Genomic DNA, 15056 nt, shown 5'->3' with positions numbered 1-15056 from the left:
CGCATATCTCCATGGCTAAGCCATCCATGTTCCTCCTCTGAGAAGGGGAGCCTGTTGGCTTTATTCTGTTGCCCTACCATTTGGGTTCATGTCGCCACATAACAACCCACAATTAGTTCTCCTTAAAAAATATTTATTGCACAAAAGATAAAGTGACTAGAAAGATTAGTGTCTAATGATGAAGGATATAAAGCACAAAATGAGAACTCCCACATTGATCGATCCATATACTTTTACACAATAACTTCGAGGAGCATATTTTACCAGGAGAGAAAGAAGCATTCATTCTTCCCTTTTCCTTTAAAATTCCTATTTCAATTATTCATTCATATGTAATAGAGTAAAAATGCCTTAATATCTTAGCCAATATTTACCCTACAAGGGTTAAATATAAAAGGCTAAGTTGTAACTAGCCAATGATCTTTTTGCCATTTTACAATATTTCATGTTTGAGGTCTCAAGCTCCCACCATCTAAGAGGGTGCATACTCTTGGCCACCATAGCTTGGGGTGTATACCATGTTGCAACCTTTCATTACTTGATTCTCAATCATTAATAGTAATATCATTTTAGCCTAGCCACCTTGGCTATGGTTTCTTAGCATTTTAGTCTATTTCTTTGTATTTCCAATTTGTATAATAGATTAAAAATGCCTTAATACCTGAGCCAATATTTAGCCTACTAGGGTTAAGTATAAAAGGCTATGGTGTAACTAGGCAAGGATCTTTTTGCCATTTTATAATATTTCATGTTTGAGGTCTCAACCTCTAACCATCTAAGAGGGTATATACTCTTGGCCACCATAGCTTGGGGTGCATACCATGCTGCAGCCTCCATCACTTGATTCTCAGTCCATTAATGGTAATATCATTTTAGCCTAGCCACCTTGGCTATGGTTTCTTGGCATTTTAGTTTATTTCTTTGTATTTTCAATTTAGTTGTTCCTTGTGGGAATTAGCTCCTTTATATTGGTATCAGAGTACATATTAGATCCAATGGGTGTACATATTAGATCCAATGGGAATGTCAATTTCATGGTGAATCTGGTTACAAGATTAGGCACAGGGTAACTGGAGGACAAGAATTAGTCACTAGACTTGACACATTTAAAACCGTAACTAGTTAAGGTTCTCTACAGTAAGTCGTGACTAAATTTAAAGATCTTAAAGAGGGCCTAAATAAATAATGACGGATTCAAGGTTGTTTTGGTGGTTTGTGGTCAATTTGGGGCCATTTATGAAGGTTCTTGGACTTAACTAGAGTCTAAGCAAGATTTAGAATAGTTAAATTGTGGTCACTTTTTGAAGGAGGCTTCTCTTTCATCTTTTCAAGCTTCTTTGTGAAAGCTTCCATGGAGTTCTATTCTCATATATCCTTGCCATGGTCATATCTCTTCATGCAACCTACAAGGGAGGATTCATGATGCCTTCGGCAATTTGTTGACTACCCTATTGCTCAATCTTCATTAAAGTTTTGACCACGTGGTGCAAGAGGAGGGCCTGGATAGTTTGTGTTGATTTTCAACCCCTTCTCTTCCTAGAAATTAACATTCTTCTCCATCAATGAAGCTTCTCCTTCATTTGATTGACCAATGGTAGCCCTAACATGAAGTACTTGCCTTCTACTACTTGATCTTTCACTCTCCTTCAACCTTGAAGCTCTTTCATAACCATAGCTATGGTTAAAAATGAACAACATGAAGATTTCAAAAATTTCTTGAAGTTTTGAGTCAATCTTGGTGCCTTTTGGCTTCAAGAAGTGAAAGGCAAGCATCTATAACCAACATTGGGCATATATTGAAGCTTTGAAGCAAGATTGAAGCATTTTCCCTATCTCAAATTGGGGCAAAATAGGGTAACCATCGATCTTCATCAAATTTTGCTTTCTTGAGGCTTCAATTCATGGGGCTTTTATTTTCTACAACCCTGGGAATGTTTGATTGAAGCTATTCTATCAAGAATGGGCTTAGATTGAAGCATTTCTTTAAGATTGAAGGCATTTTTAGCCTCTTGAACATGGAAATATTTGAAAATTCTTGGAATCCTTGATTCTATCATTGTAGACTCCTATTCAAGCATTGGATTCTCTTGATGCATTGGATCAAACTTAATGATCGAGAGCTGAAATTACATGGAAGCAATCATCATGGGATAAAGTCTTCTTGAAGCCAGCCTTATGATCTTTAATGTTGATCCATTGATGATGGATCATATTGAATATTGATTGATTGGGGTTCAACTACTACTCTTCATCAACATTAAGAGGTAATTCTATTACATTTAGTAAATCTTTCTTTTCATCCAATTGTTGAACCGGTTATATCGTTGATAAAGAGAGATTGAGTGTAATAGATCCTCTTAAATTCCCATTGAAGGGCATGCAGAATTCAATCTAGGAATGATTGTGATTGCTTATGAAATTTCTTTCATGGCCATTCATACACTGAAGCCAATTTGATTGCATAAATGCTACTCACTGCCTATCAACTTGGAATTTTGTTGGATGATTGAACATTGATACTATAGGACTGAAAATAATGATGAAAATGGTAAGTGGAAAATTGTAAAAGTAGTGAGTCACTACAAAAAGGGTAATGCCCTATCCATAGCCCTTTAAATTCAATCATTTTCTAATACCCACTTGCATTTCATTAAAAATTTCAAAGGTTTTTCAGCCAATGCATAACATTCTTGTTTGATTAGCCATTAGAATGTACTTGCCATGTTGATTTCTATGAGGAAAAAAGCAAATGCCATAGAGTCCGAAAGACAATAATGAGGCGACCCTCCGTTTCTAATTATGACCATGAAGGGGTGCACAACCCAGCTTGAGGAACTTTGCACACCCCTCAAGTCTCAAAACCCATGTGGTTTTCAAGTTTAGGTGTAAGTACATTCTCCATTGTCAGAGTTTGACAGTAGCACAGTAGTGATCATCCCTATTCAAAGTACTACAGGTGGTTGAGGTTCCATTGGAAAAAATTTGGAAGAGGTGCAGGGCATCTCCTATTCTCTGGATACCTATAGGTGGTCACAATTTTACAGGTCTTTACAGCATGTACCTAACAATCTACAAGTTATCCTTAAGCCAGCCTAGAGGTGCCCCGTAACACTCCTCAAATTGCTATAGAGGTTTACAAGGGTTATTTTCACTCAGGGTGCTCCCACAAGGTCAAACATGGCACTTACAGGTTGTGGATAGGGTACATGAAACTTTTGTTTAGGACTAACGATCCTATCACAGAAAATTATGTCCTGATCAATATTGAGAACTTGATAGCTCCATTTGAAGAGGGGATCCTAAGCTTCGATTTGAATTCTAAATTTTGTTAATCCGATATCAAGAGCTCAAGTTATTGCTGATTTACTGTCAGTAGGTACACAGACAACACCTAAATAGCATACAAGGGGACATTGTTTATCATTGTTTCACTTAAGTCTCCAACCCAAGTTGATATCTTTAGAAATCTGGTATATCCCCATAAAAAAAGCTTCCCATATAACTATTAATCATTGGGATTGGTGCTATATTTTGAGAGAAACAAGGGATTTGTTGACAAATTGTCTACTACTACAACACTATTTTCTAATGGCCAGGAATAAGAAGAAAGACCCTATTATTGAAGCATTGAATGAGGGTGTTAGGAACTTCCAAGAGGATCAAAATTATTCAAATGAAGCCAATAATTTTGAGCAAATCGATGAGGACCTAAGCATTGGAATTGCTTACATCACACACCAAGAAAGGGATGACACACATAAAGTACATGCAATGAATGATTACCTATTACTGTCAAAAAATTCTGGATATGTGAATAAAGGCCTTTCTAAGGATTCGAAGACTTTGAATGAAGGCTTAATACATATGAATCAAGATTTGTTGCAAGGGATGGCACAAGTAAACAAGGGTATCTCTGATCCACAGCAAAGCAACAAATATTTATTCTAAGGACTCATTTAAGCCATAAAAGAATTTGGTAGCAAGCCACAAAGGGAACCTCAAACTATTGAAGACCTACTTTTGAAAGAGGAGAACCATCAAGAGTGAGTGGTAACCATCACCCTTCATAAGTCCATGGTATTTATACCACCAAGCCTCAATTTAGCAGCCCAAAGGATAGTCTTAGACATGAATGGGAACAAGATAACAATCAATCGGATGATGATTATTATGGATGCGACCCCTTCTACGAGTCTTTTTACCATCAACCCTCTAATGTTCAAAAAGGAAATGTAGTTAACAATCAAGTTCATGAAGGTGGAAGAAGTAATGAGAGAAAATGCCCATGATCTTTCAAATAAAGAGCATGCTTCAAACGGTCAACCCTCATCTCATGGTTTTGGGCCACCTAATTTTAGGCAAAACTCATGGAACAAAGATTCATGGAAGCAACATTTTTATGGATAGCCATCTTACAATGAAAATGAGTATAAGAAAAAAGATCCTTGGCTAGTTACAACTTAGCCTTTTATACTTAACCCTAGTAGGCTAAATATTGGCTAAGGATTAAGACATTTTTACTCTATTACACTGGTTGGTGGCTTGGGTTTAGTGTGACCGGATAAGTTGATATGTGGTATTTTTGCTTTGGGATTCTCATTATGTGTGGTAAGCTAGACTTGAGAAGTTTGGAGTTCTATTGATGCTTTATCATCGGGTTTGGCAAGCAGTGGTGGTCACCTTAGAGTCATCAAAGATGAGCTCATTCCAAGAGGGGTTGCCCATGGACTCTTGGTTGAGCTTTGGGTCAATAAACCATTGAAGCACTCATGGATTGAGCACCCTTCCTTTTGGTCTTTCTCCTCCCCTATTTTGGTTGACGTTTCTAGGCCTTGGTTTTTGGAGCATGAGATTGAGGATCATACATGATACTTAAGAGTTTAGGCAGCCACATCAAGGTGTTACCTTCGTAGTAGCCCTGGGTGTTGCAAGAAACAAGGATGAGAAGGGAAACAAAATTTTTTAATCTTACCACTTTCCATTAATCTCTCTCGCAATAGGGCTTTTGGGACTCAACACTGCCTAGTCACTAGTGAACTATAGGAGCGCCAACTCCATCGTTTAGGCCTAGAGTATGAGACATGAAAACTATGAGTTCAAAGTTGTGGTCTATGTTTTGGAACCCATTTGAGCATTTGGTTCGTAGCTTTGGATGTTGTTTCTAGATGCTGGTGTGACTCTATTATGGGAGTAAGGTGGACAACAAGTGAGCAATCACTTCACCAATGAAATATGCACCTTGGTCATTAACCAACTCTATGGGGCAATCAAACCGAGAGATTACTTGCTTCTAAAGGAACTTTGCCATGGTCCTAACATCATTTTTGTGAGTTGCTGGAGCTTCCGCCCACTTGGTGAGATAGTCTGTGGTGGCAACAATGATGTACTTGGCTTTAGAGTACTGTGCTGCATGGATGATTGAACTAATGAAGTCAATTCCCCATTTCTCAAGTGATTGGTGTGTGATCATCGGGGGGGTCAACTCCATTTTGTCCTTACGAATAGGGACTTTGGTCTGTTGGCACTCATCACATTGCTTCACAAACTTAGCTGCATCATGGAATAGCATTGGCTACCACCATTGAGATTGGAGCTTCTTGCATGCTATGGTCTCTCCACTAAAATATCCTTTAGTAATCCCGCCATGTGCTTCCTTGAGCACATCATTCATTTCATGTTCGCAAACACATCTTCTTAGGAGTCCATCCTGTCTATAATCGATACAATTGACCTGCAATCAACTGATAGGGTTGGATCTTCAAGATTAGTCTCCTTAACCTAGCTTTTTCTATGGGTTGTTTAGGCAATCCATTCTCTAGGATACGGACTATGTCATCTACCCAATATTGCGTGAGGTCTACTCTAAACAAATCTCATTTGCTTGACATTCTAAAAAGATGTGCATCTGGTAGATCATCAATGATGCCTTGTCCAACTGCTTCACTTATGGTTATGCGAGACATGTGATTTGCCATGAAGTGATTTTGCCTTTGCATATGACCACAGAGAAGTCAATTTCCAAAAGTAGAAGTGACCATTGAGTAATGCATCCTATTGTGTAGGGTTTGTTCACAAGATAAAGCAATGATTGATGATCCACAAAGAAGGTAAAAGGTATCTCTAGAAGATAGTGTCTAAACTTCTTTATGACAAACACCATGGCTAACCCTTCCATCTCTCTTGTGGAATAGTTCACTTCCATATGAGTGATTTTGTCTACCAGCAAAGCTCACTAGATAGTCGAGGTTATGCTCACTAGGTTTGCACAACATTGCCCCCACGGCAAACTTTGATGCATCAATGTACACATGGAAAGTAATGAACTAATCTAGGGCTCTTAAGATAGGAGCTGAAGTTAGAGTTTGTTTAAGCCTTTCATAGGCTTGTTAACATTCTTCGGTTCACTCAAATACTATCAATAGCTTGTACAAAGGTCTAGCAATCAATGCATAGTTCAACACAAATTGACCGGTAGTACCTTGCATGGCCTAAGAAGCATTGAGCTTCCTTGAAGTTGGTTAGAGGGGGAAGGTCTATAATTACCTTGATTTTCGAGGAGTCTATGGCTATCCCATTCCTTGACACAATGTTCTCTAAAATACAACCATACTCTATACCCAAAACTAGACTGTATTGCCGACACCTTTCAAATACTGTGCGCAACTTTTCCAAGTATTCTTCATGGCTGGTGTGGATGCACAAGTCATTGACGAAGGCTTCCAACCATTTTCTGAGCATGTCCTTGAAGATGGCACACCTGAGGTGTTGGAAGGTAGCATGGGTGTCGATCAGCCCAAATGGCATGACTATGTAGGCAAACAACCCTCATTTGGTGGCAAATGCCATCTTGTACCGATCATTCGAATGGACTTGCACTTGGTTATAGCCTGAGAAGCCATCCAAAAAACTATAAGCTTCCTTTCTTGCCACTCTCTCTAGCATGTGCTCAATGTATGGTAATGGGTAGTTATCTCTCTTTGTAGCTGTGTTGACCTTCTTATAATTTACACACACTCAAATCTTCCCATTTTTTTCATGTCTATGACTACGGGTGATACCCCCCAATCTGTGTGCTCTATCTCCTAAATGAATCATGTCTTCAATAGCTTATCAATCTCTTCATTCATTGCATGTGCATGCTTAGGATTCATTGTGTATGGTCATTGCTTGTCTGGTACTGCATCGCGGGTCATGGGAATATTATGAGTCACAATACTAGGATCCATTCCCTTCAACTCATCTGATGACCATGTAAACACATTAGTGAACTCCCTTAAGAGATCTATGATGTCGTTCTCTTCCTCCTTAGTTAGGTTGTCTGCTATGTACATGAGTCAAGGCTTGTCCTCTTCCCTTGGTCCTGGGGTTTCTTCTATCATTTAGCTTTTGAAGACTTTGATTGTTTCTTTCTCTCCTCCTTAGCCTCTTTGGAAGAGGCTATCTCCCCTAGTGGTTGCAACTCTAAGGTTGACTCTACTCCAAACAATGGTGTGGTGCAAGCCTGAACTAATCCCACTTGCTCATAATCTACATCTCTTAGCATTTTAGCTAAGCTCAATCACAATCTACCTTGGCAACTCCTTTGTTCACTCTAAACATGTTGACCTCTTGAATTTTAGTGTCTACTTTGATTTTCTCAATCACTCTTCCATCCATGTCATGTTCTATGGTCTCTACTTCCTCTTCACTTTCCTCATTGATGGAGCCGTAGCCTTTTGTACTCATACTCGGAATCCTCATACTTGGACTGTGCATCGTTTTCAAGGTTTATGTTTTCAAGTTTATTCTCACTTATCATGAGAGTCTAGTTATATGACAAGTTAAAGTCATGCATCTTAGTCCATTGCCGCTCTTTGATTTCCATAAGTTCCTTGAGGGGCTTTAAATTGGCAGCATCTGGGTTGCTAGCCAACTCACCTAATGGGTACTCAAATATCTTATGGAGTTCCCATTTATTAGTTGAGACACGATAGGTGATTGGCATTGATTGGTTGATGGAACTCGTGGTCATCATGCACGAGGGCACTGTGGGTAAGTTAGAAGTGATGGCATTGGTAGGTTTGCACTGAGTCTATAGCTTGCCTATATTCATCCTCATCCTTCAAGAATGGGAGATCAATGGTTACCAATACATGCATCTAGTCAAGCTCATCCTCAAGGTAAGGAATGTACCTTGTTATAGGTCCATGATCGCTTCTAGCCCTTGAGTCACCCTTTAGCATGGTAGAGATGGCATCTAGGTCCATTGGTGATGTTTTCCAAGTATCCATCTCTACTCAAACTGCTTCTGATCTATTGCCTAAGAATATTAGACCATTGCCCCAGTCCTCTATCACTCTAGCATTCCTCATCCAACATCTACCTAGTAGGAAATCGTAATCCACTCCCTTCATGACTATGAAGTTTATAGCGAATTAGATTCCTGCTATCCTTACAGGCTAATTATTTAGGACTCCAAAAGGTCTAACCTTAATCCCATTCACTAGAGTGATATTGAAACATGCGGTTTCCACCGGTGGGTTTCCCCAAGCTTGCAGGATAGCATGGCTAAGTATACTAACCCCATGCTCCTATGTTTAGTATCCCCTTTTGTGTAGTATCTCCTAGAGCAATGAGATAGGTAAGACTGCGTGCATCTTAGTTCCTTCCCAAAAGGCATTCACTTGTGGGGACTTAGACATTGGATTCAGCATTAGGCTTGGTATATGCATCAGGATGTCATGGTCAGCAAGCCTTGTGGCTCATTTTTATCAATTTGTTCTACCCATAGCTTCAATCCTTGCCATAGTGTGAAGTTTTGCCTAAGCAATTCTCCAAGTGACAATGCCACTGGAGTTGATATTAGTGTAGTTAGCAAATTGCCTACCATCTTTCCTTCCTCGACTACATGTGCTTCCTGCCAATGCTCTTGGCCGACCTGCTTATTTGCAGCATCCATGCTTTGCCTATGTTGTTGTTCATGTGGTGGTGTTGCCTCTCCTGCTCTCAAGTACGTGGGAGAGATTGGTGGACTCATGGTTGAGAGTTTGTGGATCTCATCCTCAATGATAGGTTCAACATCTCGCAGGCGAGCTTGTGCTTCTTTTATTTGTTTCTTGACCTTATCCATAGCCTTTAGCTACTGGCTCTCCAACATTAATGCTTCCCTTCTCTCTCATCTTAGGAGTATATATTTTTGCTTCAGCATCAGTGACTTGTTTTCCCTTTGTTAATGTGGTCTCATTCTCTATCTTGATTGTTATTTTTGCTTAAGTCCTCTTTTTTCATCCTTCACCGGCTCTTCTTTCCTATAGAATATGCATCTAGGTTGCTAGGTCTAGGTAATGAGATACTGACTTGCTTTGTTTGAGCCTATGTCATGACATTTATGGGGATAGGTGTGGCATCATTATCAAGTGGCTCAACACAAAAGAGCTCGAGCAAAGCAAATAAATAAACATTGCCAAACAAAGCATTTCCTTAGATGGTAAGAATCTTGATTGGAGAGTGGCACAAATGGCATGCTTGCTGAACTAGTGGAGGGTTTTCTCCTAGGGAAATTAGAAAATAGGTGTGCAACTCTACATTTAGGACACCTTAAGTTAGCCTTCTCTCTATTTTCTTGCTCCTTTTTATGATAGCGAGATGAGATATGCCTTAGATGGCAACATGCTATGGGCTCATAGTTTTGAGCTTCTCTTAGGCCTCTACCTCTCCCCTTGCCTAAGGCCATGACTGACACAGGCCTATAGTCCATTAATATGGGATTACCCTATTCATCTCATAAGAGACATAAGGGTTCATGTATGAGTCTTCCTCGAGTGGTTCCTCCACAAAGTGCATTGTAGCATCGCTTGGTAGATGGGTCATGATAGGTCATGGCAGTCTAGGAAATCCCGTTGGGTTGATGTCTATCCTTGGAGCAACTGGCTTTGAATCATTAGGTGCAAATAGAGTCAAACCAGCTGCCCTTCCAAAGTATGGTTGCCTAATTCCTAGATAGTATGGCTAAGTGTAAGGTTGCTAGTAAGGCAACCATCTTGGCAATTGGTAGTGCATGGTGATGCCCGAATCTTCCACAATTGGCACAAGGCCACAATATGTGGTCAGGACATTTAGATGGTAGGTGGTTTCCTCCACAGTGCACATGAGATCGTATCGACGTTCATATTGACTCTTGTATCCTAGTCAACTCCTTAGCTATTGATTGGGTCTGGTTGATACTCTTTCCTTTACCTTGTTCAATGGGAGCTCCTCATTCACTAAATGTGGTAGTTCTCTTGGTGTTTCTAAAGATGTTGCTCCCTTGTTGCGTAGCCCTAGATCTTTTCTCCCTATTAAGCAAATCTTCCACCCATATGGCCTCCTTAAAGACTCTTGCAAGCACATTCCTTTATAGGTTCAAGCTGTTCATTAGGGCCTTGTAGAGCTCTTGCAAGAACTTTCCTTTGTAGGTTCAAGTTGCTCATTAGGGCTTGTTAATGAATACGATAGAGACCGCTCTCTCATTGGGTCATTCAGTTGTGCAAATATCCTCTTGTAGAGACTCCTCATATGTGTGACATAGTCTCGTATGTCCTCTTTGTTCTTTGCTTGATGTTCACATTAGCTTAACAATGAGGTTATTGGAGTATCTTGCCTCCAAGAATCTCTTGATGAAAAGATCCTTTAGATGGGTGAAATTATTGCATCGGCATCATCAAAACTAGTAAACCAAGCTTGTCCCTTGTCTCCCAAGCAAAGACCGAACTCTTATGGTCGTTGAGCGGGGTCCATGAGGTTGTTAGCCTCGCACACTTGCTCAAATCGCTTGATGAAGCTATAGGAGTCATGTTCTGTGGAAAAAAGATTCTACCATGGCCAAGCAGTAGAAGGTATTGCGAGACAACCAGAGGCAGAAGGTAAGATTCGAGGTACTTTACTCTTGAGTTTGGCTTTTATGGAAGCCCTTACAATTTATGGATTTGCAACTATGGGTATTTTTGTTTAGCTCCTTGTATTTGGGGTGATTCTCAACCCAGCTAGCAATGATGCCACCAAGGCTACCCCACTTTGCTTGGCATTGGTATTGTCTAGCAATATTTTTATGAGTAGCTCGCTCACTGTAAGGTCAGCTTCTAAGGCTCTCTCCCTATCAACATTGCCTCCTATTCTATTCCTACCTAAGATGGTTAGGATATTGTGGACTCATTGAGCTCTCTCTCTTGGCACAACATCTGAGCCCCCTTTGCTCCTCGTTGTAACTTGCAATGTGCTGCAATGCTATCCTTCCCAGTCTCCTCTCCTCCTCAAGGTCAACTATAATATCGGCTATTGGTCTTCTAGAATGCACTATCCTTGTTTGCTAGTCATACTGTGTGACAAGTCACCGAATGTCATTCGGGTACCCTATCACTTTAAGGTCAAGGCCAAGGTCGACGAGTTCATTCTCATTCAAGTCGGTGCCTACAATTGTGGTTGTCTCTTGATCCACTAGCACTTCTATAAGGTCAACTAGATTGGCTAAAGATACGTCTCTAATCTTGGCGAGTCCCTTCTTCCCTCAATAGTCTGATGGTTTTGTCTATCCTAGATGTTTGTTCTTGGTGTCTTGGGTTGCTCCGTCTAATTCCCGAGGTTGCACTCCTACTCGTGGGTTCATTTTTAGCTTAATCCCCCTTAGTGTGTTTCCTTGTTAATCCAAACACTTATACGCTAGAGCGGTGCGACTTGATGTGAGTTGTGAGAAATCAGGCTTTCTAGCTTTCACATGCGCTTAAGTGTCTACAAAATGTAAAGTGTAACCTTTGATGAAGTCAAATACATCCAATCAGTTTCATGCCTTGTAGTTTTTTTTTCATGGATTGTGATTATTCCTACCAGTTAGTTTTGGGTTTCTCATGGGTTTTGATAGGTGGTTTGATGGTGGGTGTTCAGCCAAGTTGGTAAACTCATGTCTCTATCCAAGGTAGCAGCCTTGTGGTTAGTTATTCCAGTCACTCTTAGACTACCAGGTGAAGGTTTTTGAGTGAAAACAACTCTATGGTCTCACGTGTTGTTCAGATTCCAATCTGGTTTTGTTGGACAACTTTGATAGTAGGCCGCCCTAGTAGGTCTTAGAGTGGTAAAAAATAGTCAAAAGTAGGGTTCTGGACAACTTGTTTGAGTTTTAGACTTAGCCATCCAAGTCCCATATTTAGTAGTTCGAGTGGACTCCTATAGGTAAGTGGCTATTCAAGTGGTCAAACTCGAACTCTCAGATGAGGGGTGCCCATTTGAGCATCCGAGTTGGCCATTTGAGGCTTGACTTTGGTCCGAGTCCAAGTGGACTCTTATTCGAGTTGGCCATCCGAGTGGACTTAAGTGGCTTAGATGTTTGCGCCCATGAAAGATTTGGCCATCTGAGACCTATGGGTTGCCATCCGAGCAGTGCACATGAACATGTCCAATGGCACAAATATTCACTTTAACAACATCATGGACAACCTCTAATGCACCCAAGGTTTTGAATCAGCACAACAATCATCAATGGAGACTCGGGGCATACCTGGAATGCCTGAATGTGTCAATGCCAAGGAGGTTGGTATTGCTGCCCCTGGACCTATTACTCCCTATCTCTCTCTCAATATCACAACCTGCAAATTGAGCTCTCTCTTCTCCCTTTTCACCTTTAGTGTTCTCTCTTTCTCCCCTTACACTCTACTTTTTTTCCTAGATAGAAAAAATCTTTTTCATTTCTTCCCCTCTTCCCCTATTTCTTGGTTATATAGAGAGTTATCTTTTTCTTCTTTTTCCTTATTTCCCAAACCTTAATGTCTCAAATCTGATCAAAACACACTTCTCCTACTCTAAACAATGCACATAAAGATTTTTAAAACTAAACTAATCCACAAGAGAGATTGAATGGCCTCTGACTCCCTCACTTCCTACTTAAACCAAGTGCCGTTTCAAATATAAACTCCTACTTTGTCATTTGACTTGGAGTGTACAAGCACTCAAGCTTGAATCCATTTGTCCTGGAAATGGAATCAAAATGTCATAGCTCTTGTGAGCAAACCACCAAGACCCACAAATAGCTTATTGCTTCAAGCATTTCAAGATGAGAGCTATGGCTATCTCTCATATAGACGTGCGCACTCTTCCACACACAAATGTTATGAGCTTACCTTTGAATTTGATTGAGTGCCTCCTCCCACAAATCTGCCAATAGCTCCACAATTCAAGATGCGGCCCCAATCAAGCTCCATCTCCAAGATCTGAGCTTTGACCTCCATAGCTATGTGTGTAATAAGGGAGAAGAGAAGATGATGAAGATGAAGAGAGCAGAAGAAGAGCTTTTCCATAGTCCCTCATTCTCTCACACACACTCTCTCCCTCTCTTACACTTCCTCTCTCATGCATAAGAAGGAAGCAAGAAGAGAACAAGTTTGGCCACACACAAGAATGAGTTTCCCCATTCATTTCTTGACTTTTATACATACCCTATCCTATCCTTGGGCGGCCATCCCCTTTTTGGTCGACCTTTGTCCATTCCTCTACTCTCTTTCCTTCTCCTTCTTATTAGCACAAGTCTCAATTCACGCCTCTCATTCTTTACAACTTGCATGGAAGAGAGCTCAATGCTATTTTACAAAATGAAATGCAATGCGCCTAGCGCTTTTCTTGCTAAAATATTAGGGTGCACTTATTATTCTGTGGTTCCTTTTACATTTGAGACTTTTTCTTGCACTTTGCGTCTTTAGATTTTTTTGAGTGTGTCTTTGTCCTTCATCTTTCTCTTGCCTTGGGACTATCTTTCATATTCGATTTTTCAAATTTTCGGTCTTGGTCTTTTGAGGGTGCAACATCCATCATGGCTAATGCTATATACCCTCATGTGAGTTGGTCTCTAGTTGCCCGTGCCATGGTGAATTTCCTTGTAGATGTAGTGAAAGTGATCCCTAAGTAGGCATACAAGTCCACAACCTCCACATGTCCAACTCCTAGTGTGAAGTCTAATCTCCTTCTCACAAGGGCTGATGTGTGAAAGATTGGGACCTTCATTTTCCCACAATTAACCATCAATCTACATTATTGTGTACAAAAGTCATGAAGGATGTGGAGATGTTGCTATGGATCCTCAAGTGATTCAAAGATCATAACAATATCATTAGCATAAATCATAATAAAGACCAATATACATGCTATCTCCACCCATCAATGCCTCCTTGTGTGATGTGATATTTTATCTCATTGATGTAGAGACCAAATAGTGTAAGGGAGAGAGAACATCCTACTTCACTCCAATGGTGCTAGAGACCATACTTGAAATTCCTCCTGGCCAGTGCAAAAATTCCCCAAATCATGTCTAATGGGATCGCCAATGTTTGCAGCCTTTGTAAATCAAACGGAACATTGAGCATATTTCTAATGTACATAAACTTAGATGAATTTCTTGTCTTTTGAAGAAGATCAAAGAGTCTACCATCACAATTGTCCTCCAACTCCTCTTGCTCCATTTCCTTAAGGGATAGCTTTCTCTTTGACATTCTAATCTTGCAAAAACAAATAAATGCAATGTAGACCCTAATGAGTAAATTTTTTTGAAAAATTAAGTTGATGGAACCTAAAATCGGCCGGCACTGGCTCGTGCACTAGCCGGACCTCTATCTCACGCGCTCAACAACCCCACGGCCTCGCGGCTAGGAGCGCTGATGACACATACATTGCCTTCCTAAATGTCTTGCGTTTGTATTACGGCGTTTGTAGTCCAACGGTTAGGATAATTGCCTTCCAAGCGATAGACCCGGGTTCGACTCCCGGCAGACGCACCACTGATGGAACCTAAAATGAGTCGGCACTGGCTCGTGCACTAGTCGGACCTTTATCTCACGCGCTCAACAACCCCACGGCCTCGCGGCCAGGAGCGCTAGTGACACATACATTGCCTTCCTAAATGTCTTGCGTTTGTATTATGTCGTTTGTAGTCCACTCTTCTCTCACCCACTACTCCTCAGAGGGAGTCCCTTACACATTGCCTAATGGCACAAAGCACAAACATAGGGGGTCCTCCAACGGCTGAATGCCGCCACCCCTCTGCGACTCTCCTACACCTTGGG

At 40.7% G+C, this 15056-nt stretch overlaps 1 non-coding gene across 1 annotated transcript; it reads left to right on the top strand.

Annotated features, from left to right (window-relative positions):
* Window positions 1–14696: 14696 nt before the first annotated feature.
* Window positions 14697–14768, top strand: TRNAG-UCC (transfer RNA glycine (anticodon UCC)). The gene has a single exon. It is a non-coding gene; the product is annotated as a tRNA-Gly (tRNA).
* Window positions 14769–15056: the final 288 nt, after the last annotated feature.

Source organism: Lygodium microphyllum, chromosome 1 (genome assembly GCF_053477565.2).
Source record: "Lygodium microphyllum isolate KBCC chromosome 1, Lygodium_microphyllum_v1.1.10, whole genome shotgun sequence".
NCBI lineage: Eukaryota > Viridiplantae > Streptophyta > Polypodiopsida > Schizaeales > Lygodiaceae > Lygodium > Lygodium microphyllum.
This window is presented reverse-complemented; position numbering and strand designations above follow the sequence as displayed.